We start from the raw sequence: 24,604 nt of genomic DNA on the forward strand, positions 1-24,604 counted from the left end.
TCAAAGCAGATTTACAGGAATAAACATGAAAATAATTATTTAATTATTCAAACAGAGTTAAATTCTGCAGTAAAGCAGCCCTAAAAAGAAAATAGTGTCACAGCTGAAGTCAGGTCAGTGTTGATTCAGTTCTGTTCAATAACTGTGTAAGGTTCATCAATTATGAAATCAGTTCAATTTGCTATAAAGCAGCTTTGCAGAAAACATGATCCAGCGCAGTTCAGTTCTCCTCCAATAGCATCAGTGCAATTAAATCAATATTATATAGACATTAGAAATACCATAGACATTTTGTAATTCTTGCTGCCAATGATACAAAAAAATTGTGCTTAGAAACAGTCTCTCTGACAGCGTGCACATGTCGTCAAACGAGGTGTCTTTCACTGCTTACTGCACTTTAGCAGTTTAAAATCCCTTGTTTTTTAACCATAATGCTTAAAAATGCAGGCAGATGATAAGATTTCATTACCACACAAGCAGAACAGCAACGTAACTACGATAGAGATGATGGTCCAAAATCAGTAGCAGTTGATACATTTCTACCAGTTAATCATATCTACCAGTATATAGCCCACCCCTATTGTAGAATATTAAGCGTCCCAAACTAAACAAGCCAAAGGCGACAGTGGCAAGGAACCCAAAATCCATCAGGTGCCAGAAATGGAGAAGAAAAAACGCTTGGTAGAAACCAGGCTGAGTTGGGGGACCAGTTGTCTCTGGCCAACGAACATGGTGTGAATATGATTCAGGCTGCATTACAAGTCAGACTATGGATTGCAATAATTCAGAATATTTCATCTAGATCCACCAGCTTGAAGATCAGGATACAACATGCCGACATGGAGTTGAAGCTGGCCTTAGGGGTCTGTGCAGAGGACAGAGGATCTGTGTTGATGGCTGTTAGCAAGTTCCTCACAGGGGATCCGTCTCTAGGAGTTGTCTAGTTGACATGTTATCTGTTGACATTTAGGGCTGCGTTGATGTCTAGGTGCAGGTCCACCATCTGATCTGGATTTGGAGCAGATCCAGCTGACAATGGTAACCTCGGGATAAGAATGAAAGATTGTTAGCAAAGAATACACCAAATAAAACCATTACTGTACCTTATCGCTGCCATATTTATATAAAAATGTGTATGTCACTTTTATGTATATAGATTATAACATCCTAAACACTATAATTTATTGTTATTATATTATTATTTGTGTATTATTATCAGGACCCACAAATATTCCCCCATTGCATTATTATTAATTATATTTAACATTATGTTTTGTCATTGTATGATTCTATGTAATGAGATTATTAATGTAATAGTGTCACTGAAACTCTGTAAATTAAAAAACAAAAATCCCTCACGAATTACTCGCACTTTAAATGCAGGCAGCATTGCTCATGCTCGCTATGTCCTGCTGTTCCTGCTATTAATGCAGTATAAGAATGAACCATCTAAACTGCTTTGAATAATCATACTACTAAAACAGGGTTCTTGCAGGTTTCAGTAAGTTAAATTTAAGACCTTTTTAAGACCTTTTAAGACCATTATGAGTGAAATTTAAGACCAACACGACGCATTACTAAAAGCATTATAAATGATCTCAGAAACTCTCAAACATTCTATTTTTATTGATTCAGTTATAGAAACATTAAATAAACTCAGAAACTGATATCAAAATACTGAGTCCGATATTTTCGCATGCGGTTTTTCGTATTCTGAAAAATTCGTTACGCACAGAGATCTTGCACACTGAGTCCGATGCGTATTAATGAATGCGTTACGGGGATAAAAACGCAAAACAAGACAAAGTGACGTCTAGTGAGGATAATTTGTTTGTCCTGAGGAGATGTGGAGAGACTCCTGTGATCGCGTAGAGTTTCCCCTCCTTATCAAGCGGGATCAAGACCGACCGATTAAAAGTGTCAAATTGGTGCTTTGCTGGCGATACTGGAGACACATATTAAAAAGAAGAACACTAATTTCCGTGAATCAATTGATCCCCCAACACCTGGCAGTATGTCTATGGATCCGATCACACACACACACACACACACACACACACACACACACACACACACACACACACACACACACACACACACACACACACACACACACACACACACACACACACACACACACACACACACACACACACACACACACACAGAGCTTAACAGAGACTTGATGTGCTATAATTATAGCTGTGATATAATAATATTATTTGTGGTATTTTTGCTAGAATAATAATTTACGCACTTCCAAAAATAAATTCGACCTCACGTTATGTCAATCACGCTTGCACACTGCCTCCGAAACTTTCGTCCGTCAAAAAGAAATTTGGAACAGGTTCGATTTTCTGCGTTTTCGCATCCGTAAAAACGCATTTTGAGACGTTTTGACAACTCAGAGCCACCATACATATTATTCTAGCAAAAATGCTACAAATATTATTATATCACAGCTATAATTATAGCACATCAAGTCTCCCCTTACAAAAGGAAAATATATTTACCAAAATATTTTCTTGAAATATATTTTAATATATGGAATAATATATTGATGGCATTATAAAATATATTATATATTCATGCAATATATTGGAAAATATACAAATGATGGCCGCTTTCAATATATTGCAATATATTGGAAAATATAAATATTAAATCCCATAACGTTATATGTGAATATATTGCATGATATTTTCAAATATATTGCAATATATTTTTGTTTCGTAAGGGTCTGTAAAGCTCTGTCTGTGTGTGTGTGTGTGTGTGTGTGTGTGTGTGTGTGTGTGTGTGAGATTGGATCCATAGACATACTGCCAGGTGTTCGGGATCAATTGATTCACAGAAATTAGTGGTCTTCTTTTAAATATGTCTCCAGTATTGCTAGCAAAGCATCAAACTGAGCCACTGAAACTGCAACTTTGAATCGGTCGATCTGGATAATCCCGCTTGATAGGGAAACTCTCCTCTCTACGCGATCACAGGAGTAACGTTAAATGAACCCAATATCTCCTCAGGACAAACAAATCATCCTCACTAGACGTCACTTTGTCTTGTTTTGCGTTTTTCCCCGTAACACATTCATTAATAAGCATCGGACTCAGTGTGCAAGGTCTCTGTGTGTGACGAGTTTTTCGGATCACGAATATGAAAAAACGCATGCGAAAATATCGGACTCAGTGTGCAAAGACCCATGTTCTTTGAAAACGCGCGTAGACACAAGTGCAGACCAGACAAAACAACCAACCTATGATAGGGGCGGATCTATGGTTGGGCCTGAGATTGACAGCTGCCCACCCAGTCAGATCAAATACATCAGAATACATTACGCTCAACCCTATTAGAATGCGAGTGTTGGCGCCAGCATATTAAAGCGCTATTTGACCGTAAATCCTCAACATTTGGCGCGCTTAAAAAAAATCCTTAAAGACAAATAGAGCTTTTTGCCAAAATATGGTTTATTACGGTAATTTCTTGCTTTCCGTTTGCCAATCGCAGCTTTCTGAAAAGCTGAAGGAAAAGTGTAAGGAGTAAAAATGCATGAAGCAGTCGGGTAAAGAAAACTAAAAGGTTTTGTTTCTGAACGGAAGTAAAAGTTAAGACTTTGGTAAATTAAATTTAAGACCTAGGATGAAAATCTGGGCGTTTTTAAGACTTTTTAAGGCCTTAAATGTAACTTTCTGAATTTAAGACTTTTTAAGACCCCGCGGGAACCCTGTAAAACTAAATGTGATCTGGTGATTTAAATTATGTTTGCGCTTTCACTAAGGATTGCCGCTTTAAATGGTGTTTGCACTTTGACTTTGGAGGAGTGCCACTTTAAATAATGTTTGCGCTCTCACTTTGAAGAGGGTCATTCCAGCAGTGCATGCATTTCAGATGATCAATGCAATCAATCACAGTTCTAATCGCAAGAAAGTGTGTCAAAATGGCCGCTCTCAAACTGTAAATGTTTAGCTCATCCAAGAATTTTAACTCACTCTCATGTTGTTTTCGCATGTCACGCAATCATTTGAACGTCTGTGTTTACTACAGAATGTTCACTGTGTTAAAGCTACACTGTGTAACTTTTTTAGTTTATTCTTAGCTAAAAACACTTAGTTCTTTCAAAAATATGTGCTAATTAATGTATGTAATGTGATGTAATGCACTTCTTTCAAGTAATAAAGTATTCTCGTAAGTTTATAATATACCATTGAAAATACATACGGGTGAGGGGTTCGAATGCCGGTCGCCATGTTGCCCCTCCATCTTGAAAGTACATTAGCCAAAGAGGGACATACCCGTAAATTCAAGCTTCGCCTTTCGCGTTTTAACACTCGATGGCACTCATGGACGAGGTTGAACTGGATGCCATGTTAATCTTGGACTAAATTGGCCACTGTAGGAGTTAAAACAAAATCGGAATTGAGAGGAACAGAAACTAATAATCACTGGTTGGTCAAATACCTTTTCACCACTAGATGGGGGAAATTATCACACAGTGTAGCTTTAAATATTTTCACCACATAAAGCCATTGTGTCTATTCAGAAGACTTGAAGATTTCAGAAGATTTGGATTAGACCACTTGATTACTTTATTTTTTGCATCGTTTAAGTTTGAGAGTAATGGACTTTAAAATGGGTTTCATAAAGAATATCTTCATTTGTGTTTGGAAGTTAAACGAAAAACGACATTATGGTGAGAATTATGACAGAATTTACATTTGAGGTACATTTGTAAATTTGTGTCTGGGTAAATTGTACCTTATAAATAAGCTTACTACAGCAAGTTGAGCCTTGGATAAAACAACTATATTGCAAATCATATCGTTTCCATCAACGATACATATAGTCACATTTTATTAATGCGATATAACAATTTATCATTACATCCCTATTAACGTTACTGCAGTGTGAAGCAGAGCAGGAGCGAGTGTTGTGGAGCTGAGCAAGGCTGCTGGAGTGATTGTTAATGAGATGAACAACACAAGCCTCACGAGCAGCGCGAAAAACTTTGATTATGCCATAGTCGCCGGCACTATTTCTGCTTTTCTGGTAATGAGTATGAGGTAACGCAGCTCTGTTTATCATATAACACATTTGAGTGAGTTTTAAATTATGTTATGACGTTACTCTGTGCGTTCACTCAGTGGCTACTGTGACACTTGTTAACACTACAGTCGGAGTAAAGCGCATCAGCAGAATAAAACCAGAAACCGAGGATTAAGAGATATGATGACATCGTTAGGCGACGCCCTCACACGTCCCGGTTCCTTGGTTAAAATAGCAATTTTCTCACGATTTACAAATTGATGGAAACATTTGGGATATTGAAGGTTCTCAACTGAACAAAATATGTAGTATTGGCCTAGTGGTTTTGGGATATCTTACTGCAAATGTTACATAATGCTATTTTACAAATCTAGACGCACCCTAGCGGCAGCAAATCAAATTTGCCATGAGTTTAGTCTAGCAACTCTAAATCAGGGTTCTTGCAGGTTTCAGTAAGTTAAATTTAAGACCTTTTTAAGACCTTTTAAGACCATTATGAGTGAAATTTAAGACCAACACGACGCATTACTAAAGGCATTATAAATGATCTCAGAAACTCTCAAACATTCTATTTTTATTGATTCAGTTATAGAAACATTAAATAAACTCAGAAACTGATATCAAAATACTGAGTCCGATATTTTCACATGCGGTTTTTCGTATTCCGAAAAATTCGTTACGCACAGAGATCTTGCACACTGAGTCCGATGCGTATTAATGAATGCGTTACGGGGATAAAAACGCAAAACAAGACAAAGTGACGTCTAGTGAGGATAATTTGTTTGTCCTGAGGAGATGTGGAGAGACTCCTGTGATCGCGTAGAGTTTCCCCTCCTTATCAAGCGGGATCAAGACCGACCGATTAAAAGTGTCAGTTTGATGCTTTGCTGGCGATACTGGAGACACATATTAAAAAGAAGAACACTAATTTCCGTGAATCAATTGATCCCGAACACCTGGCAGTATGTCTATGGATCCGATCACACACACACACACACACACACACACACACACACACACACACACACACACACACACACACACACACACACACACACACACACACACACACACACACACACACACACACACACACACACACACACACACACACACACAGAGAGAGAGCTTTACAGAGACTTGATGTGCTATAATTATAGCTGTGATATAATAATATTATTTGTGGTATTTTTGCTAGAATAATAATTTACGCACTTCCAAAAATAAATTCGACCTCACGTTATGTCAATCACGCTTGCACACTGCCTCCGAAACTTTCGTCCGTCAAAAAAAAATTTGGAACAGGTTCGATTTTCTGTGTTTTCGCATCCGTAAAAACGCATTTTGAGACGTTTTGACAACTCAGAGCCACCATACATATTATTCTAGCAAAAATACTACAAATATTATTATATCACAGCTATAATTATAGCACATCAAGTCTCCCCTTACGAAAGGAAAATATATTTACCAATATATTTTCTTGAAATATATTTTAATATATGGAATAATATATTGATGGCATTATAAAATATATTATATATTCATGCAATATATTGGAAAATATAAATATTAAATCCCATAACGTTATATGTGAATATATTGCATGATATTTTCAAATGTATTGCAATATATTTTTGTTTCGTAAGGGTCTGTAAAGCTCTGTCTGTCTGTCTGTCTGTGTGTGTATGTGTGTGTGTGTGTGATCGGATCCATAGACATACTGCCAGGTGTTCGGGATCAATTGATTCACAGAAATTAGTGGTCTTCTTTTAAATATGTCTCCAGTATCGCTAGCAAAGCTCAAACTGAGCCACTGAAACTGCAACTTTGAATCGGTCGATCTGGATAATCCCGCTTGATAGGGAAACTCTCCTCTCTACGCGATCACAGGAGTAATGTTAGATGAACCAATTATCTCCTCAGGACAAACAAATCATCCTCACTAGACGTCACTTTGTCTTGTTTTGCATGAATGTAACACATTCATTAATAAGCATCGGACTCAGTGTGCAAGATCTCTGTGCGTGACGAGTTTTTCGGATCACGAATATGAAAAAACGCATGCGAAAATATCGGACTCAGTGTGCAAAGACCCATGTTCTTTGAAAACGCGCGTAGACACAAGTGCAGACCAGACAAAACAACCAACCTATGATAGGGGCGGATCTATGGTTGGGCCTGAGATTGACAGCTGCCCACCCAGTCAGATCAAATACATCAGAATACATTACGCTCAACCCTATTAGAATGCGAGTGTTGGCGCCAGCATATTAAAGCGCTATTTGACCGTAAATCCTCAACATTTGGCGCGCTTAAAAAAAATCCTTAAAGACAAATAGAGCTTTTTGCCAAAATATGGTTTATTACGGTAATTTCTTGCTTTCCGTTTGCCAATCGCAGCTTTCTGAAAAGCTGAAGGAAAAGTGTAAGGAGTAAAAATGCATGAAGCAGTCGGGTAAAGAAAACTAAAAGGTTTTGTTTCTGAACGGAAGTAAAAGTTTTAAGACTTTGGTAAATTAAATTTAAGACCTAGGATGAAAATCTGGGCGTTTTTAAGACTTTTTAAGGCCTTAAATGTAACTTTCTGAATTTAAGACTTTTTAAGACTTTTTAAGACCCCGCGGGAACCCTGTTAAATACACTTCTGAGCTGTAAAAACCAAACTCTGGTCAGGCCAAACACATTGTGTGTAGAGCCAGTGGGCGGGGCTTAACATAATGACGGCAGAGAAGGTTCCGAGAAGGTTGGTTTTAGCGCTATCCTATCGTGTGCAGAGGTAGTTTGAAAGACAACCGTTTATCCCGCCCCTCGGACTGAGCCCTGTCAATGGTGAGTTCCCAGAGCTAACTTCCTGATGTGGCTCTGGCTTGTCAGGCTAACTTAATGCAGTTTTAAGTGAACATTTGGGGAGCAGTTGGGGAAATGATGTCTAACATTATATTAGATCTGTGAATTAGGTCTTTATATTTATGTTAATGAAACAATAAAAGAAAAAAGGTAATCACTCACTGTTCTTAACTGAACTACATTTGTAGCTTTAATAATGATCAATTAATTTGTAACAAACACACTAAAGACTAAACATTGATTTTTATTTTATTTGATTATTTGTTTTTCTTCCCTAAAAAGTTTAGATAAGTAAAACACTACAATATCTATACAGCTCTGGGGGGAAAAAATTAAGAGACCACTGCAATTTTTTTCTTAAATCAGCATCTCTACAAGTATGGAAGCCTACAAGTATATTCTGGCTTTACTGGCATAGGGATACAGTGAGTGTCGGGTTGCTTCCATCCTTAAAATTTTAAAGACGGCGGTTCATAAGAACAAGGTCAAGCAGCAGACATTGGGGACAACAAAGTTACAGACTGGCAGAGGGCGAAAATAACTCTACACTGACTGGAATGACCACCAACTCATTCGAATGTCACTCAACAACCATAGGATGACCTCAGGTGACCTACAAAAAGAATGGCAAAAGGCAGCTGGGGTGAAGTTCACGGCGAGGACAGTTCGAAACAGGCTCCCAGTGGACAGGGCTGAAGTTGTGGAAAGCTAGAAAAAAGCCCTTCATCAATGAGAAGCAAAGAAGAGCCATGCTGAGGTTTGCAAGAGACCATAAGGATTGGACTGTAGAGGACTGGAGTATGGTCATCTTCTCTGATGAGTCCAATTTTCAGCTTTGTCCAACACATGGTCTTCTGATGGTTAGACGGAGACCTGGAGAGGCCTACAAGCCACAGTGTCTCACACCCACTGTGAAACTTGGTGGAGGATCGGTGATGATCTGGGAGTGCTTCAGCAATGCTTGAATTGGCCAGACTTGTCTTTGTGAAGGACGCATGAATTAAACCACGTACAAGGTTGTCCTACAGTCTAAAAAATGCTGGGTTAATAACAACCCAAGTTGGGTTGAAAATGGACAAACCCACACATTGAGTTGTTTGAAAAGGTCCATTCACTGGGTTCAAACAACCCAATTTCTGGGTTTGTCCATTTTCAACCCAACTTGGATTGTTATTAACCCAGCGTGTTTAGAGTGTAGAAGAAAACATGCTTCCTTCTGCTCTGACAATGTTCCCCAACTCTGAGGACTAGTTTTTTTGCAGTGGTCTTTTAATTTTTTTCAGAGCTGTATATATATATATATATATATATATATATATATATATATATATATATATATATATATATATATATATATATATATATATATATATTAGGGATGCCACAATACTCAATATAATATTGAACCGTTAGGTACGGCATTCATGGTTCAATATGCGCTGGTGAATTGTGTTTTTTTTCGGTTTTGCATTTAATTATTTATTTCCATTTCCCCCCGTTTGAAATATTCCCATAGACAGTAAAAGAAATGGACAGAGCTATCCCATTGACTTCTACGGCGTTAAGTGAGATCAGTAAAGGAGCACTCACTTCCTGATGGCTGAGCGAACTGTGCAGGCTCAGACTGAGATTGAGGACGTAGATGTGACGTGAGCCTCCTGTCTGACAGCTGTGAGTCTTCTAGTAGTTGTGGAAAGTGAAATCTGAATCACATTGTTTAAATATTTTCTCCCATTGCTTTTGGTTCTCTATGGGCTTCTCCCCATTCTTCTCCCTTGACTTTATCAGACTTTATGTCTCCACGTCCCCCCGACGGCCTCATAGACAGTAAAAGATTGCCTGCGAGTGTCTCCTCAGGTCTATATGGTAATTTCTCAACTGTGCGACAGAGTCGCGTTGGTTATGACGCAATAGTTAGCCTATTTTTACAAAAACAGCTTCTGCGGGGCGATAGTGTAAGATACAAGGTAACGGAGCCTTTTATGCATTGTCGTGTTTCTTTAGAAATAAACAATGGACAAATGGAGTCTTTAAACGCCTCTGATGTAAAGTTATTCACCGTCAAAGTGACTCAAAAATGAATGGGAGTCAATGGGATGCTAACAGCAGGTGATGGCTTGGTTAGCAATGGTCTGATCAAGTCAAGGGAGAAGAATGGGGAGAAGCCCATAGTGAGCCAAAAGCAACGGGAGAAAATATTTAAACACCCTATGGGTGGAACGCTTTCCGAGCGCTAGATTACCCCCTTGAATATTCCTCTTTATTTATTCTGCTCTTTTTTTAATGGTTTGCCTGAGTCTATGCGCTGATTTGAGCAAATATCCAATCATATGCACTAAAGTTAAGGGTGTTTACCCGCATTTACGTTTATACTCTACATTTATTCATTCAATTTCATACTTAAATGCTACTGTACATCTCTGAGCTGCCACTGTAAATCTTTATATATATTTATTTTAGTTAATACAATACACTGGGAATGTGTATATATTTTTTTATGTAAAGTTTTAAGTTTAAGTAAGGGTTTTCAAGTCTTTTAAGTAAAATAAAGAAAGAGTATTGCAATAAAAACCATTTTCTCCTTAACCTTTTTCTGTTCCTGTCACCTAAGAATAGAAGAGCAAAAAAAAAACCGAACCGAACCGGAAATCCGTGGTTAAAAACCAAAGTAAGGTTATGTATTGAACCATGGACTAAATGTATTGTTGCATCCCTAAATATATATATATATATATATATATATATATATATATATATATATATATATATATATATATATATATATATATATATATACAGTTTCTATTACTGTTTTTTATTGCATATTTCTTCTAATTTTTATTAACAAAGATGAAATAGATGAGATAGACCTAACAAGTGAAGTGAAGTGTAGTCCCGGATTTACTCCAAATGATTACAAAAATTAGTAAAATAGACCGTGTAAATTACTTGCGTGTCCATTTTCGTTACTCCTTTTCTCTTCTCCCTCTGTCTCACTTGCAATTTGAAGCCATCTGTTGAAGTGGGATTCTACAGCTTACTCGCTTGCTCTGTGATCCTGTTGTTTCTGTAATACAAGTAATACAACTAGTTAGTGCAGTTTAATGTCAAATTTATACATAGATGAATTTCAAATTATACATTATAATTATAACATTATAATTGGGAAAATACGTTGACCATACAGAACTGACTGCAGGTTGGTATACAGTGAGTGAAAGTGAAATCATGCTGGTCCAAGCTTTTTTTTCAGCAGAAGACAATGTGATTTTCAGTTCGAAGGACTTCTTTGTAACGTTAGTGATGGGAAGATCAGATCATTTTACTGACTTGGATCTTTAAATCATTTAGCAATCACCTCAAGTAGCGCAAACTTTGATAACAACTTCATATTTAAAATAAATAATAAAATAATGATAATAAAAACTATACATATTGCAGGCAAAATAACAAATTATGAGAAACAGATGATTCATTTAGGTTATTCTGGTAACGTTAGGCCTTGTTCATACTTTTGTCACGTGAGAGCCGCATAGACTAACGTTAGTACAGCAATGAAACAGACAGATATTAATATTTTATCACCATTTATTTAGCAATTAGTAATTATCAAAAATCACGTGACAAATGTATGAAAGAGAGGTGAACTAACGATAATCAACTTGAATTGCTAACGTTATGTCACTTACAAAATCCTTCAGGCAATGGAAAAAGTTTTGAATTGACAAAATAACTAATGTTTGATAGCTAACAATTGTAGCTTTCATTAGCTAACGTTTTAATATCACATAACATGCAGTAAGTTACTCCAACTGAATATAACGAAGCAATCCCCAAAACGAAGCAATATTTTTTTTATTAAATCTTACCTTAACTTTCTTTGCCGTTTTCCACCGTCAAATCTCCAAACAATAATCCTCCTCTGCAGCTCCGTCTTTTGGGCGCCTTTTCCGCGGCTATTTTTTAAATTTAAAGGGCCGGAAATAGGAACTCGAACCAGTTGATTTTACACATATATATATATATATATATATATATATATATATATATATATATATATATATATATATATATATATATATATATATATATATATATATATATATATATATATATATATATATATATATATATATATATATATATATATATATTCTAGCAAGGGATAAAAAATGTTTTTTGTAATGAAAGCATAACAAAAAAAAAGGGTTGAAAAAAGTTGGCTTCAAAATAACAATAAAATGTTCTCATAGCAGGTTTTGCTGATTTGTCATTCATTTAGCTTACTCTTAAATGCATATCTCAATTAATATACTGACAGGTTAAAGGACAGGACATATATGATACAGATAATATTCAATATTTAAGTCAATATTTAGCAAAAATGAAAGACAAATTGAGTATTTTATTTATAATAATTTAGAATATCAGGGTCACTTGAAGCGGTTTATAAGATGACACTGCCTTACAGTTCCATACATTTACAGGTGAATGTGATTTCAACAAGACTGTTTCTGGATATTTATAACATTGTTCATCCTGCATTCCAATCAACAAATCATATTTCAGTGACAAGCTTAAAGTTTATGTCAAGTTTATGTTTAAATGCAGGGTTTGGTGCTAGTTATTTACCTATCATTTCCCTCTGGGTTAGGTTAGGGTTAGGGGGTTAGGACTATGTTTCATGACAGGAATTGTGTTCCAGGATAAATATATACATATGTTGACCCAGGAATATGTCCTACTTAAAATCATGACAAAGATTTTCACATACAGCAACTCAAAATGTATCTCAGCCAAATATTCAAGTCAGGACCATTAAAAACAGTTCACAAATTTGACCTGTTGCAAACAATTCATAATCAGACACACACACACACACGCACGCACACACACACACACACACACACACACACACACACACACACACACACGCACACACACACACACACATATTTTCAACCTACTGTAGCTGTCTGTGTGTACACAGTATACACACAAACATGATTTTTATACTGTAAAAACTGTATATTGTATCACCCTACACTAAACCTACCCCTAAAACTTCTACCCTTCACAGAGAAATCTAAACTTTTTTTTTAAATTTCAAAAAGCATAATTTTTAATTTAGTTTTCTTCATAGAGACCAAAAACATCCCCACATGGACAAGGATTTCAAATATTGCCATTTTTGTGTCCCCATAACATAGGGTTTACCTAGACCACACACACACACACACACACACATTGTTTTTTGTGTGAATTGTGGGGACTTTCCATAAGCGTAATGGATTTTACACTGTACATTCTATCCCCCTACACTGCCCCTACCCCTAATCACAGGAAACATGCTGCAGTTTTACATTTTCAAAAAACATAGTATGTTTATGAATCCGTTTACATTGTGGGGACCGCTGGCTGGTGATCTCAGGTTTATATTACATTGTTTGGTCCCTACAATATAATATAAACAAGTACACACACACACACACACACACACACACACACACACACACACACACACACACACACACACACACACACACACACACACACACACACACACACACACACACACACATATTGCCCCTAAACCTACCCATCACAGGAAACATTCTGCATTTTTATTTTCTCAACAAAAAAAAAACTCATCCTGTATGATTTATAAGCATTTTGAAAAATAGGGTCATGGGTAATGTCCTCATATTTCACCCTCTCCCACATGTGTCATACCCATGTCATAATACACATTTAATCAGTGTCCTGATATTTAACAAAAACATGCCCACACACACACACCTCACACACACACACACACACACACACACACACACACACACACACAATTAAAGTTATGTACTTTTTTTATCACAAGGCAGGCCAATCCACAACTGATATAGTCTTTTTGTCCAGATTAAACTGTACAATTAAGAGTTGCATCCTATCAAACATAGCCCAATTTCGTTACTAAGTATTATGCCATATTTTCAAATGTGGGCATTTTTAGCTATACATCTAAATTAACTGTAATTATATTTATGGCATATTTTCCATGTCAACTAGCCTAGAAATCTAGACACACCCTAGCGGCAGCAAATCTAATCTGCCGCGAGTGTCGTCTAGCAACTCTCAATACCCTTCTGAGCTGTAAACGCCAAACTCTGGTCAGGCCAATCACATCGTGTATAGAGTTGGTGTGCGGGGCTTAAAATAATGCCGCCAGAGTTGCGCTTGCGTGCTTCTAGTAAACACAGAAACTGGCGAACGGCGGCGGTCTTTCGGATCAGCTTTGACCGCGACTCTGGAAGACTTGGAGTTAAGCTTTTCTCTGAGAAAAGAACAAAGAACAGCACTGAAGTCATTCTGAAGAAGGGATGATGTGTTCGGAGTTTAGCCGATCGGATACGGCGAATGTTTAATCTATCAACGAGCTCTGCTTCACCTTCGTTGCTCTGGTTGGTGTAGCGCTATCCTATTGCGTGCAGAGGGAGTTTGACAGACAGCCAGTTATCCGGCCCTCAGATTGAGCCGTCAATGATGAGTTTCCAGACCAAACATCTTGATGTGGGTCTGGCTTGTCAGGCTACATGTCAACTGTACTGTATATTTGGCAAACATGGCTGTAAATGTTATTAACTATTAACAGGCTTACACCCTGGTTAGCCAGTGCTGACTTTGCTGTACATTTACCAAATGTGGCCCAAATTTGGTGTAATGTATTCGGGCCATATTTGCTATGCCATGTCTGGGCCACTTTAGGTTCACATTCAGATTTGCCAGTGATTACTGTCCCTCACCTTTGCCAAAACTGCCCCAGATATGTTTTAACATAATTGGGCCTCATTTGCTGTACTATTTATGGGCCAGTTTAGGTTTACAGCCTGGTTAGCCAGTGCTGACTTTGCCATATATTTGCCAAATGTGGCCTACATTTGGTGTAATGTATTCTGGCCATATTGGCTATGCCATGTCTGGGCCACTTTAGGGTCACAATCAGATTTACTGTCCCTATTGGCCAAAACTGGCCCAGATATTTTTTTAATAAAACTGGGCCACATTTGCTGCATAATATGTGGGCCAGTTTAGGCTCACGCTCTGGTTAGCCAGTGCTGACTTTGCTGTACTTTTGCCAAATGTGGCCCAAATTTGGTGTAATGTATTCGGGCCATATTTGCTATGCCATGTGTGGCCCGCTTTAGGTTCATATTCAGATTTGCTAGTGATTTCTATCCCTCACCTTTGCCAAAACTGGCCCAGATATGTTTTAACATAATTGGGCCACATTTGCAGCACTTAATGTGGGCCAGTTTAGGTTCAAGCCCTGGTTGGCCAGTGTTGACTTTGCCATATATTTTCCAAATGTGGCCCAAATTTGGTGTTATGTATTCGGGCCATATTTGCTATGCCATGTCTGGGCCACCATAGGTTCAAATTCAGATTCACCATTAATTACTGTCCCTCACCTTTGCCAAAACTGGCCCAGTTATGTTTTAACATAATTGGGCCACATTTGCAGCACTTAATGTGGGCCAGTTTAGGCTCACATTCTGGTTAGCCAGTGCTGACTTTGCTGTACTTTTGCCAAATGTGGCCCAAATTTGGTGTAATGTATTCGGGCCATATTTGCTATGCCATGTGTGGCCCGCTTTAGGTTCATATTTAGATTTGCGAGTGATTTCTATCCCTCACCTTTGCCAAAACTGGCCCAGATATGTTTTAACATAATTGGGCCACATTTGCAGCACTTAATGTGGGCCAGTTTAGGTTCAAGCCCTGGTTGGCCAGTGTTGACTTTGCCATATATTTTCCAAATGTGGCCCAAATTTGGTGTTATGTATTCGGGCCATATTTGCTATGCCATGTCTGGGCCACCATAGGTTCAAATTCAGATTCACCATTAATTACTGTCCCTCACCTTTGCCAAAACTGGCCCAGTTATGTTTTAACATAATTGGGCCACATTTGCAGCACTTAATGTGGGCCAGTTTAGGCTCACATCCTGGTTAGCCAGTGCTGACTTTGCTGTGCTTTTGCCAAATGTGGCCCAAATTTGGTGTAATGTATTCGGGCCATATTTGCTATGCCATGTGTGGCCCACTTTAGGTTCATATTCAGATTTGCGAGGGATTTCTATCCCTCACCTTTACCAAAACTGGCCCAGATATGTTTTAACATAATTGGGCCACATTTGCAGCACTTAATGTGGGCCAGTTTAGGCTCACATCCTGGTTAGCCAGTGCTGACTTTGCTGTACTTTTGCCAAATGTGGCCCAAATTTGATGTAATGTATTCGGGCCATATTTGCTATGCCATGTGTGGCCCACTTTAGGTTCATATTCAGATTTGCGAGTGATTTCTATCCCTCACCTTTGCCAAAACTGGCCCAGATATTGTTTTAAGAAAACTGGGCCACATTTGCTGCATTATATGTGGGCCAGTTTAGGCTCACATCCTGGTTAGCCAGTGCTGACTTTGCTGTGCTTTTGCCAAATGTGGCCCAAATTTGGTGTAATGTATTCGGGCCATATTTGCTATGCCATGTGTGGCCCACTTTAGGTTCATATTCAGATTTGCGAGTGATTTCTATCCCTCACCTTTGCCAAAACTGGCCCAGATATTGTTTTAAGAAAACTGGGCCACATTTGCTGCATTATATGTGGGCCAGTTTAGGCTCACATCCTGGTTAGCCAGTGCTGACTTTGCTGTGCTTTTGCCAAATGTGGCCCAAATTTGGTGTAATGTATTCGGGCCATATTTGCTATGCCATGTGTGGCCCACTTTAGGTTCATATTCAGATTTGCGAGGGATTTCTATCCCTCACCTTTACCAAAACTGGCCCAGATATGTTTTAACATAATTGGGCCACATTTGCAGCACTTAATGTGGGCCAGTTTAGGCTCACATCCTGGTTAGCCAGTGCTGACTTTGCTGTACTTTTGCCAAATGTGGCCCAAATTTGATGTAATGTATTCGGGCCATATTTGCTATGCCATGTGTGGCCCACTTTAGGTTCATATTCAGATTTGCGAGTGATTGCTATCCCTCACCTTTGCCAAAACTGGCCCAGATATGTTTTAACATAATTGGGCCACATTTGCAGCACTTAATGTGGGCCAGTTTAGGTTCAAGCCCTGGTTGGCCAGTGTTGACTTTGCCATATATTTTCCAAATGTGGCCCAAATTGGGTGTAATGTATTCGGGCCATATTTGCTATGCCATGTCTGGGCCACTTTAGGTTCAAATTCAGATTTGCGAGTGATTTCTATCCCTCACCTTTGCCAAAACTGGCCCAGATATGTTTTAACATAATTGGGCCACATTTGCAGCACTTAATGTGGGCCAGTTTAGGTTCAAGCCCTGGTTGGCCAGTGTTGACTTTGCCATATATTTTCCAAATGTGGCCCAAATTTGGTGTAATGTATTTGGGCCATATTTGCTATGCCATGTCTGGGCCACTTTAGGTTCAAATTCAGATTCACCAGTAATTACTGTCCCTCACCTTTGCCAAAATTGGCCCAGATATGTTTTAACATAATTGGGCCACATTTGCAGCACTTAATGTGGGCCAGTTTAAGTTTACACCCTGGTTAGCCAGTGTTGACTTTGCCATATATTTTCCAAATGTGGCCCAAATTTGGTGTAATATATTCGGCCCATATTTGCTATGCCATGTCTGGGCCACCATAGGTTCACATTCAGATTTGTTAGTGATTACTGTCCCTCACCTTCTCCAAAACTGGCCCAGATATGTTTTTAAGAAAACTGGGCCACATTTGCTGCATTATATGTGGGCCAGTTTAGGCTCACATCCTGGTTAGCCAGTGCTGACTTTGCTGTACTTTTGCCAAATGTGGCCCAAATTTGGTGTAATGTATTCGGCCCATATTTGCTATGCCATGTGTAGCCTACTTTAGGTTCATATTCAGATTTGCGAGTGATTTCTATCCCTCACCTTTGCCAAAACTGGCCTAGATATGTTTTTAAGAAAACTGGGCCACATTTGCTGCATTATATGTGGGCCAGTTTAGGCTCACATTCTGGTTAGCCAGTATTGACTTTGCCATATATTTGCCAAATGTGGCCCAAATTTGATGTAATGTATTCAGGCCATATTTGCTATGCCATGTGTGGCCCAATTTAGGTTCACATTCAGATTGGTTAGTGATTACTGTCCCTAATCTTTGCCAAAACTGGCCCAGATATTTTTTAAGAAAACTGGTCCACATTTGTTGCATTATATGTGGGCCAGTTTAGGTTCACACCCTGGTTAGCCAGTGCTGACTTTGCCATAAATTTGCCAAATGTGGCTCAAATTTGGTGTAATGTGTTCGAGCCATATTTGCTATGCCATATGTGGCCCACTTTAGGTTCACATTCAGATTTGAAAGTGATTACTATCCCTCACCTTTGCCAAAACTGGCCCAGATAGGTTTTACCATAATCGGGCCTCATCTGCTGCACTCAATGTGGGCCAGTTTAGGTGTACACCCTGGTTAGCCAGTGCTGGCTTTGCCATATATTTGCCAAATGTGGCCCAAATTTGATGTAATGTATTCGGGCCATATTTGCTATACCATGTGTGGGCCACCTTAGGTTCACATTCAGATTTGTTCGTGATTACTGTCCCTCACCTTTGCCAAAACTGGCCCAGATATGTTTTAACATAATTGGGCCTCATTTGCTGCACTTAATGTGGGCCAGTTTAGGTTCACTCCCTGGTTAGCCAGTGCTGACTTTGCCATACATTTTCCAAATGTGGCCCAAATTTGCTGTGATGTATTCGGCCCATATTTGCTCTGCCATGTGTGGGCCACAGTAGGTTCACATTCAGATTCGTCAGTGATCAATGTCCCTCATCTTTGCCAAAACTGGGCCAGGTGTTTTTTACTTAATTGGGCCGCATTTGCTGCATTATATGTGGGCCAGTTTAGGTTTACACCCTGGTTAGCCAGTGCTGACTTTGCCATACATTTGCCAAATGTGGCCCAAATTTTGTATAATGTATCCAGGCCATATTTGCAAATTCCATGTGTGGCCCACTTTAGGTTCATATTCAGATTCGCTAGTGATTACTGTCCCTCACCTTTGCCAAAAATGGCCCAGATATGTTTTAACATAATTGGGCCTTATTTGCTGCACTATGTGTGGGCCAGTTTAGGCTCACACCCTGGTTAGCGAGTGCTGACTTTGCCATATATTTGCCAAATGTGGCCCAAATTTGATGTAAAGTATCCGGGCCTTATTTTCTTTGCCAAGTGTGGGCCACTTTAGGTTCACATTCAGATTTGCCAGTGATTACTGTCCCTCATATGTGCCAAAACTGGCCCAGATATGTTATAACATAACTGGGCCACATTTGCTGCAACATATGCGGGCCATATTTGGTTTACACCCAGATTAGTCATTGTCGGTTTTGCCAGATTTTTCCCATAGGTGGCCCACATTTGGTTTGTGATATTTGGGCCATATTCATTAATTATCATATGGGCCACTTTAGGCTCATATTCAGATTACACATTGCCATGAGTGCCGCATCTTTGCCTAAAAAGGCCCACATGTGATTTAAAATATTTGGGCCATATTTGCCATTTTACTTGTGGGCCACATGAGGCTCACATACATTTTATCCGGGCCATAAGAAGGCCTGCAGTGCCGCATCATTGCCTGAAGTGGCCCACATCCGCTTGCTATCTGGGCTAGTATTCTATGTAGAAACCCCCTGCACATTTTTTTCTCTAATAAACTGCATATAATATAAATGATTTCTCCTGATCAGAAGCAAAAATACTAGTTCAGTTTATATAGGAGTCAAATAAAAACATATGGATCCCCTTTATTTTGTTATATTACTACAAGATAAGTTTGTTTTAATATCATGAATCATAAACCTTAAACTCTGCGCTGGTTTTTATACTTTATTGTTGCTTCTCTGCCCGTTTAATCTTTGAACTGTTGCTTTATTTTCTTAGTTAACTGAATTGGCAGGGGCGTCTTTTCTGTGGCGAATTAAAAGCGGCCATAAGTAACTTTTACGAGCTAATGCGTGTGGGCATTCGGTGTAAGTGAGACTGAGAGTGAGGCATTGTGGGTATTATGTATTTTTATTGAGTGGAGCAGTCTCTCTCTTTCTGGATGAGAAGCTATTTTCTAGTGGCCGGGAAGTTTTATGTTGCAAGGCTATGGGAGATAGAAAAGCATCCCATCGACCCTGTTGTTTGCACCATTTTTATGATAAAGATATGATCCAGACGGTATTGACACAGACGTTCCATGCCTGGAATAAGTATCGCAAGTGTATTAACAGGTCTTACATATCATAGATATGAGTTACACCTAGTGCAGTGTGTAAATTTAAAGGTTTAGCCTATTGTTTAATTAAACATTAAATCAAATCAGAAATAAAAACATCTCTGCTGAGGCCAGCATCACTATTACTATTGCTCATAGCTAGGAAAGAACATTTTCTAAGTGATCATATTTGTGATTCTGGTGGATAATAAAACAGGCGACAAAATAGAACTTGTTTAAATACATTATTGACTTACATTAGAAATAGGGACCCAAGTCATATCTAGAGACATTAAGCAAAAACCTAGAAACCACCTAGAACACCTTAGCAACACACTCAGCATACCTTAGTAATCACATAACAATGCCCTAGCAACCATCCTGAACACTTCAGAAAATGTCAAATTAGATTAGTTAACACTTGTAGTACCGTTCTCTTTGGTCCAGACCAAAAACAAAAAAAAGATGAAAAAGTTAGGGTGTGTTCACACCTGTCATGTTTGGTTTGTTTAAAAAGAACTCTGGTGCGATTTCTCTGTTGATGCGGTTTATTCGAATAAGTGTGAACGCTGGCGTCTGGACCCTGGTGCGAACCAAACAAGCGGGCCGAGACCACTGAAAATCAATCCGCTTCCAAACAAATTTTGCACTTCGAATGATATATAGACGCAACACGGACCAAAGACATGTAAACGAATCAAAAACACAACATGATGTCACAAGATGTGAGCCTAAAAAGGGCAGAATGCACAAGCATACCTGATTTTTTTCTATCCATAGTCCCAATGTTGCCCATCACAGTTCAGTACAGGCATCAGAACCACGTCTCCTCGCAGCAGATCTTTGTTTGTGTGTGTAATGGAGGGACTCCTGTTGCTGTTTTGACATCTTTACACATTTTAAAACCTCTTCATGAGTTCTCAGCTGGTCAAAATACCCTCATATGTAGACTACGCACATACTACATGAATTTAGCCCAGAACACAGCATTGTTTTGGATGTTCAGTAAGTTCCGTCTCAAAATATAAGTTATTAAAGCCAACCAATCAGGTTGTGAACGTTTCCCTATGCCTTTAGTTTCGTTATCTTTAGGTTCAGTGTTAAAAATGCCAATGTGTATTCTAAGTTGACCAGGACTAAAGTTTTTTTTTTAGGTTCAAAACTGACCAAGTGAACCGTAATACATGTGTGAACACACCCTAAGTCCTGGTTGGTTTAGCACTTACATTTTTTTTTACACAGAACCTAAAGTAATAAAAAAGCTTTTATGTTGTATTTTGAGATGAAACATTCCAAACAATGCTGTGTGCTGAGATAAATGCACTCGTTGTATGAGTGTATGATGGTATTTTGACCAGCTAAGATCTTGTGAAGAGCTTATAAAATGTGTAAAGAAGTCAAAACAGCAGCAGAAATCCCTACGTCACACTGTGGCATAGCGTCTGGGCATGCAAGGTATGCACGTGCAAATGGGCCCGGGCCAATAGGGAACTTTTAATTAAAACGAAGGAATTCATTTTTAATTTGTGGCCACAATAAATATATATTTGTATGCATGGCATGTGTGGTAATTTCTTGTTTCTCCGTAATAACTCATTTCTTGTATTCGCCTTTATTATTTTTGCACCCCGCATCAATTTCGCAAAGATCCCCATATATAATTACCCTACTGTAATTAAGACATATGTTCAAGAAATGTATTAAAAACAGAAAGACACTATAGTTTCAGTCTTACTCAAAGGCCGCGATAACAGACAAGGATTCGTTAAGCACGTCAATCCATTCCAGACGTTCTTGGTTTGCTTCTTATTTATTAAATATAGGTATATGTCGGACCCCACTTCATGTCTCCAGACATATACGGATATTATAGTCTCTTATGGCATATATCTTGCTCATGCTGCTCACTATTCATAATCAACGTATGAAATATCAAAAAAGATATCACAGGCTAATATTAAACATAGCCAACTATGAAACTAAATGTTGATGAAGTCACCACAACTATGGTCACCACATCTATGGTGACGAAGCCACCGGCACTTCTGATGGACCATTTTTAGCCATATAAATAAGTTACTATCTATTATATTATTACATACAAGACATAATTATAAACTATAAACTGTCAACTTTTATTTGTGTACACTCACAATAACAAAAACTTTTAAACGCAAAGTTTTTAATTTCAAAAGCATTTCTAAATTCAGTTCATATTTTATAACAAACTAAATTCCAAGCCAAAATAAAGAAATGGTAAAAAACAAAAAACAAAAACTGAGTTACCACCATGCAAATTCAAACACTTCACAATGCTTGAATAACATGTCTAGTCTCCTTTGATTAAAAAATAATGGCTAGTACGGAGGCTGGAATATACATAAAACCAACATTTTTGGTTAGGGGGGCCCATACAATTTATTTTGCATATGGGCCCTATGCCACTGCGTCACACACAAACGAAGATCTGCTGCGAGGAGATGTGGTTCTGACGCCTGTACCAAACTGTGATGGGCAACATCGTGACTATGATCAGAAAAAACAGATACGCTAGAGCAGTGTTTCCCAACCCTTTTCATGGAGGCACACCAAAAGTGTACTATTTGGATGTCTCCCTTATCTACCCCTTCTATTTCTGGTCTTGAAGTCAAGAGCACATTCTGCCTTTTTTAGGGTTGCATCCCCTATTGAAAAAACTAGCATATGCTAGTTAGGTATGTTTTGAAGCATGGCAGCTGGTTTGAGCTGGTTTAAGTTGGTCATGAGCTGGTTTAAGCTGGTCCTGAGCTGGAGCTAGTTTTTAGGACCAGCTTAGACCAGCTCATGACCTGCTGAGCACCAGCTTAAACTAGCTCAAACCAGCTCTCATGCTTCAAAACATACCTAACCAACATATGCAGTTTTTTTTTCACCTTCAGTCTTGTGATATAACGTCCTGTTTTTGGTTTGTTTACATGTCTTTGGTCCATGTTGCGTTCATGTTTCATTCTAACCACACCAGAGTGTGTTTTCAGAGGTCTCGGCCCGCTTGTATGGTGCTCGCCAGGGTTCGGATGGCAGCGTTCGCAATTGCAGAGTGTGTTTTAATTAAACCTGCCAAGTGTGAACACTGCACCCTTAAAAGTATGCATCTTACAATCAAACAGAAATATTTCTTGGTTTAACTTGGACAGTTTCACATAACATTACCATGCAGACTCAACTTGTGAACTTCTGAAGTAACTGAATTGAATAAGCCGTCTCTATCTCCCAACTAGTTATATACTAGCAACCAGAATAGAATACTGCAAAATGAATGGATGTGCAGTCTATTAAATGTATAATTTGCATAAAAACTTGTTCTGTTTGGTCTGTTGGGCCGAACTTTTGTATTGTTCTTGTTCAACAAACCATGAATTCACTTGTAACCAATTTGCACTATGCTTTCAGCAGCAAAAATAATCAACAGTATTCCAGCGCGGCACTGGGATTTGCTACTGCTCCGACAGGAAAGGTCTACCATGGGAACCAGTTTATATTTGTTGGGTCCACGGCTCAGTAAAATCTCCAGCCTCAGAAGTGATTCTTGATTTAAGCTCTCCAAATTGAGCGTTCATTTTAGCGTAGATTTTCCTCGCAAGTCATGGAGAATTTGCATACGTGCATCCGGCCCCCGTCTCTATCGCTGCATCTCAGGAGGGAGATTCGGTCCGCGGAGGCCTTCATTTCAATGTTAACATTTGCGGTGAGCAAATGGAAGTGTAGTTTTGAAGATTGCTTGCTTGTCAGATGAAGAATTCCATTACATTTCTGCCTGTTCATTTTCTCAACTCTGTGGCCATGAGGGGAAACTCTCTGCAAGTTTGTGTCCCTCTCTACCCCACCACTGAACACAAAAGCTCTGAGCAGATAAGATTTAAATTAATTTTACAACACTTCATTGCAACCCTGCCAAATACATCGGTGAAGTCAGCACTGACGGAGTCAAAGCCAGTATTTTAAGCACAGTGCTCTTGTTATAAACTTGTGAAGTCAATTTCAATAAGAAGTGTTTCATAAATGGCCTTTGTTTTTTGTTTTTTTTGGTAGCTTTTTAATATTTCTTTATATTATGATTATGATTAGTTATGCAACTGGTTCAAAATTGACTGCAATTTACATAACATTGCCCCCCCCCCCCAATATATCATATCAAAAGGAAAGATAAAACACAGAACTAAAAGTAATGACTAAAGTTATAAATTGTATAGCAATGTGTTACTTGTGGCCAGGGATGTTATTGTTGACTAAAACTAATTGTTAATTGAAATAAAGCTAAAATAAAACTAAATTAAATATAGAAATTAGATGAAAAACTTCTGAAAAACAAAAAAGTTGGACAAAAATAAATAAATAATTAAAGCTAAATAGACATATTAGATGTCTCATAATAATATTACTAAAACTA

General features: G+C 38.4%; 1 long non-coding RNA gene across 1 annotated transcript; it reads right to left on the reverse strand.

Annotated features, from left to right (window-relative positions):
- Positions 1-659: 659 nt before the first annotated feature.
- On the reverse strand, positions 660-11,868 carry LOC137062608 (uncharacterized). Its single transcript, XR_010901253.1, has 3 exons — positions 11,760-11,868; positions 10,840-10,957; positions 660-1,043 (listed from the first exon to the last, which is right to left on the reverse strand). It is a non-coding gene; the product is annotated as an uncharacterized lncRNA (long non-coding RNA).
- Between the last annotated feature and the right edge of the window lie 12,736 nt (positions 11,869-24,604).

Source organism: Pseudorasbora parva, chromosome 23 (genome assembly GCF_024679245.1).
Source record: "Pseudorasbora parva isolate DD20220531a chromosome 23, ASM2467924v1, whole genome shotgun sequence".
In the NCBI taxonomy this organism is placed as follows: Eukaryota; Metazoa; Chordata; class Actinopteri; order Cypriniformes; family Gobionidae; genus Pseudorasbora; species Pseudorasbora parva.